Raw genomic sequence first — 6,056 nt, 5'->3', positions numbered from 1 at the left:
GCAGAAGTTTTGTAGGGACACGAAAAATTGGGAGTGTGCAATCCCCGCTCGAGCGGACCGCCTAAAAACTAGGCAACAAGGAATTGAAACCAAGGCCTAACCAACTTATAACAACCCCGCCCAAAACATCCTAAAACTCAATCAAGCAGAATTAAAGGACGACAACAAGATAGATACAACTACTAACTTCACGGAACCAAGTCCGGAACACAACAGAATAGTAAGGGGACAACCGGGATCGCTATAACCTCCCCTCCTTAAAGAATTTCGTCCTTGAAATTAAACACAAGTTTTTCAAAAATAGGTTTTCTCCATTCTCAACAATGTTACAACATAATATTAAACAACCCGACCCATTACCGGTCAACCCCATCTCTTTTCAAGAGGCATTACACAACATATATTACAAGTGCATTATCAACATGCAATTTTCTTTCATTTCCAATCATTTCCAACATACATGGTTCACAGTTCATATCATAATCAATATACATGATACAACTCCAATTCTACAATATAGCCAACATATGCAATATCATAATCAACTCCCATATCAAGATAAGTTCTACAACATACTTCCATTAAACCAAAACATTTCCAATGTTTTACAACTTAAGACGTATATAAAGCTCTTAAGTCCAACAACATTACAAAATCTAAATACAAGATTACTCATCAATAAACAAGTCCGGGTATTTTTCGCGGACCTCCAACTCACGTTCCCAAGTGGCTTCCTCCACTCCGTGATGTTTCCACAAAACCTTCACCAGAGGAATGGTCTTGCCACGCAGGACTTGATCCCGCCTATCTAAGACTCGGACCGGTCTCTCCTCATACGAGGCATCCTCATCTATCTCCAAGTTGGTCCAATCCAACACATGGGACGGATTCGGCTCATACTTCCGAAGCATACTAACATGAAAGACGTCATGCACTCCGGACAACTGTGGCGGCAAAGCCAAACGATAAGCCACTTCCCCAATCCTCTCGAGGATCTCAAAGGGACCAATAAACCGAGGGGATAACTTCCCACTCTTCCCGAACCTCATCAGACCTCGCCTAGGTGATATTTTCAAGAAGACATGATCACCTACCTCAAACGCCAAAGGCCTCCTCCTACGGTCGCCATAACTCTTTTGGCGACTCTGGGCTGTAACAAGCCTCCTACGGATAAGCTCAACCTTCTCCGTCATCTCCCTAACCAACTCCGGACCCAACAAAGGTGCATCACCCACTTCGGCCCAACACACTGGAGACCTACAAGGTCGGCCATACAAGGCCTCAAACGGTGCCATACCGATACTAGACTGAAAGCTGTTGTTGTAGGCAAACTCTACCAATGGCAAGTGCCTCTCCCACGTCCCACCGAAGTCCAGGACACAACCTCGAAGCATATCCTCAAGGATCTGAATAGTACGCTCGGACTGCCCGTCAGTCTGAGGATGATAGGCCGTACTAAAAGTCAACTTAGTGCCCAAGGCACTCTGCAAACTCTGCCACAACCTAGCAGTAAAACGAGGATCTCTATCTGAGACGATCATCACTGGGACCCCGTGCAATCTCACTATGTCCCGAATATACAAGTCGGTGAGATGATCTACCGAATCTCTCACGCGCATAGGAATGAAGTGCGCCGACTTAGTCAACCGGTCTACAACCACCCAAATGGCATCACTACCCTGCTGAGTCCTTGGAAGACCTATAACGAAGTCCATAGTGACATGCTCCCACTTCCACTCGGCAATAGGCAAGGGTTGCAACAAACCCGCTGGCCTCTGATGCTCGGCCTTCACTTGCTGGCAAGTAAGGCACTTCGATACGAAAACGGCCACATCTCTCTTTATACCTCGCCACCAAAACTGGCGACCCAAATCTCGATACATCTTAGTGCCTCCCGGATGCACCGCAAGGCGTGAATGATGGAACTTTCGGAGTACTTCCTCTCGGCAAGACTCCGGCACAAACAGACGGTCTCGGTATCTCACACTCAAGTCGGGATACACCGTCAAACCCTTCTCAACTTTCCCATTTGAGATCTTCTCTCGGAGGGATTCTACCTCAAGGTCACCTCTCTGTGCCTCTAATACTCGGGTCACAAGTGTAGGTTGCGCAACAACAGAAAACAAGGCCGCAACCTCAACAGATTCGCCCAGTAGCAAATCAAACTCGCCAAGTGCACCAAACATCTCCCAGTCCCAGATGGCGATACAAGCTACATCACTAATGGATTTCCTACTAAGGGCATCGACCACAACATTGGCCTTTCCCGGGTGATAGCACAACTCAAAATCGTAGTCCTCAATGAACTCCATCCATCTCCTCTGCCTCAAATTCAAGTCTCTCTGTGTAAACAGATACTTCAAACTCTTGTGGTCCGAGAACACCTCGAACCTCTCACCATAAAGGTAGTGCCTCCAAATCTTCATGGCAAAAATCACTGCTGCTAACTCTAGGTCGTGTGTGAGGTAGTTCTTCTCGTGTATTTTCAACTGCCGTGAGCCATAAGCTGCCACTTTTCCCTCTTGCATTAACACACAACCCAAACCCTCTCGTGAGGCATCACAATAAACCGCATAACCCAACCCTCTCCGGAATAATCAAAACCGGAGCGGTGGTCAATCTAACCTTCAACTCTTGGAACGACTTTTCACAAGTCTCACTCCATACAAACTTGACCCCTTTCCACATCAATCTAGTCAACGACGAAGCTAGCCTGGAGAAATCCTTCACAAACTGACGGTAATACCCAGCTAATCCCAGAAAACTGTGGATCTCAAACACACTCTTAGGCTATGCCCAATCTTGCACTGCCTCTACCTTGGATGTATCAATAGACACCCCTTCCCCGGATACTACATGGCCTAAGAATTTCACCTCTCCTAGCCAGAACTCACACTTCCCAAACTTGGAATACAGCCTATGGGCTCTAAGCAACTCAAGCACCACTCTCAAGTGTTCCTCGTGCTCCTCCTCAGAAGGCGAATAGATAAGAATGTCGTCCACGAAAACGACTACAAATCGATCCAAGAATTCCCGGAAGATCTAGTTCATTAGGTCCATAAAGACTGCCCGTGCATTGGTAAGCCCGAATGGCATCACCAAAAACTCATAATGGCCATACCGCGTACGGAATGCCGTCTTAGGAATATCCTCCTCCCTGGCCCTCAACTGGTGGTAACCCGATCTCAAGTCTATCTTAGGGAAACAACGGGAACCCTTCAACTGGTCAAACAGATCATCAATACGGGGCATAGGGTACTTATTCTTGACCGTAGCCCGATTCAACTTCCGGTAGTCTATACACAATCTCAAGGCATCATCTTTCTTTTTAGCAAAGAGGGCCGGTGCTCCCCACGGTGAAACACTAGGGCGAACAAAGCCCTTATCTAGCAATTCCTGGAGCTGAACTTTCAACTCAACCAACTCTGCTGGAGCAAAACGGTAAGGTGCCATAGAAATCGGTGCCGTGCCGGGCACTAGATCAATAGAGAACTCTATCTTTCGGTGAGGTGGCAAACTAACAAGGTCCTCGGGAAAGACATCTGAATACTCACAAACCACCCTCGACACCACAAGTTGGGTCTCACCACACTCACCACTCTCAAAGCTAGCAAGTAGACCACTAAGCTCACTCCGCCCTCGCGAATCATACCCCGGTGGCAAAACACTACCAACTCGGTCTCCCAAGAAATGGAACCACTCCCCGCTCAGGGTACATAACGTGACCCTCTGGCGGTAGCAATCAATAACAGCCCGGTATAACGATAGCCAGTTCATACCCAAAATAACATCAAAACCCTTCATGGGCATGACAACAAACGGAAAAGGAAGCCTGTGGTCGGCGACCTCTATATCACAACCCCTAACACCTTATTTCAAAATCAACTCACCACCAATAGGCAACACTACACAAATAGGAGATGCTAACTGTGCCAACTCCAATTCCAAAACAGATGCAAATGCAGTAGACACAAAAGAGTGAGATGCACCTGTATCAATCAACACACTAGCAACCGAGTTGCAAAACAGAAAAGTACCTCTCACTACTGATGGAGCCGGTACTAGGTCCTGCGTGGTAACAGCATACACACGCCCTGTAGGCCCCTGATCCACCTGCTCACCTCTAGGAGCAAAAGACTGCTGCACTGATTGGGATGACGAAGCTCCCGGATTGGCCCTCGAGGCCTGCACAGACTGAGCTGGCTGAAATCCCTGCGTCTATCTAGAACTAGACGCTCCTGAAGTAGCACTCAACTGTGGGCAATACCTCTTCAGGTGCCCAGGTTGACCACACTGATAGCAAGACAAAGTCTGGCCCCTGCCCTGACTCTGGCCCTGAGGTCTATGTCACGACCCAAAACCGCCCCTAGTAGTTTGGTGCCATGATGGCCAGTAATCCATAATTACCGAAGGCCAACTTACAAAAATCACACACAACAGAGTATAATATATGGGGCTCACAAGTGCGGAAGCATTAATTAAAAATACAAGTGGTCCATAAGAGCAGTGCATAAGTCAAATGAAATGGCACACATCTTTACATAGCTTTAAAACTCGAATACAAAAGTACATATTACATCTTGACAAAAGGCTTCTCAAGCCGACATAAATATAACACATGAAATACAAATCAGGAATACACAATCTTCAAGGCTGCCGACATCCCCAAAGCCGACATAACATGCATACAAAACAAATACCTCGGCGTAGCCGACTTCTTGCTTGTTACCTACATATATACATAGGGAGGGTGAGCTTGGATACTCAGTGAATGGTACAAGTAATAAAGGGGTTACATGAATGATTTCCGAGGTCTTTCAAAACAATACGTAATATATCTTGTCAAAACCATACTTATCATAGCTTGTACAAAACATGAGATAAATCTTGTTCATCAAACTTGTTCTTGCAAAACTTACATACTTAACATGCGTCAAAACTTTAACATAACCTCGGCATAACCTTGGTCCTTCAAAACTTGCTTGCTTAACATGTGTGCTACTAATGCTTAAAGTCCCCTGGCACGTACGGACTTGTGCCACAAATGCTTAAAGTCCCCTGGCACGTACGGACTTGTGCCACTAATGCTTAAAGTCCCCTGGCATGTACGAACTTGTGCCACTAATGCTTAAAGTCCCCTGGCACGTACGGACTTGTGCCACTAATGCTTAAAGTCCCCTGGCACGTACGGACTTGTGCCACTAATGCTTAAAGTCCCCTGGCACGTACAGACTTGTGCCACTAATGCTTAAAGTCCCCTGGCACGTACGGACTTTGAAAGATTGACATTAAAACAAAGCTTATACTTGATAACTTGTCATTCAAAACAAAGCTTATACTTGATATATAAAATAGGGATATCATTCATGCTTAACAAATACTTTTATCAAACCAAGGCAAAGCTTTATCAAAACCTTAAGAACATATCTTTATTGGAAATACCACTCACTTTGATTCTTGGGACGTTGGGGTCAAAGCAAAGGTCCAAGTCCTACAAACACATGGCAAAGCATACTTCAACGTACATCTCCAAAACAAGTCTAACATGCATGCAAATGATCTCGGGACAACATGCTGGAAGTCAAAACACTGTTTTACATGTCGGGAAGACATGCTGGGCACCAACCAGGTCTAAGCCGAGGTCCTACACCTCCTTGCCGAGGTGTGGTCCCGACGGCCTCATTCAAAAGCAAAGTTGGGAAAACCTGGGTTTCCCTTTGAAGAACAAGATCATGAAGAACATGGATGCCAAAATCATAACTCCTTTGTTTACAAAATCTGAGATTCATGCTATGAATTCGAAAACATGGACCTGGGCACCCATACTTGAAAATCATGCAAGAACAAACACAAAAACATGGATCTTGGCATGAGCCTTCGGATCAAAACATGACTTTTCTTGAAGAACACATGAGTGCCATTTTCTCTTTCTAAAACCGAACTTCAAAGCAATGCATGGCTTACAAATCATTTTCAATCTTGCAATGAAATAACATAAACATAAAGAACATCATAAGCAGATCAAGAATCTAACCTTAGAACGCGGATCTAACGGT

The sequence above is a fragment of the Camellia sinensis genome, unplaced genomic scaffold, assembly GCF_055761805.1.
Source record: "Camellia sinensis isolate YWXY unplaced genomic scaffold, ASM5576180v1 Unanchor2, whole genome shotgun sequence".
Classification (NCBI taxonomy): domain Eukaryota; kingdom Viridiplantae; phylum Streptophyta; class Magnoliopsida; order Ericales; family Theaceae; genus Camellia; species Camellia sinensis.
Note: the sequence above shows the minus strand (reverse complement) of the source record.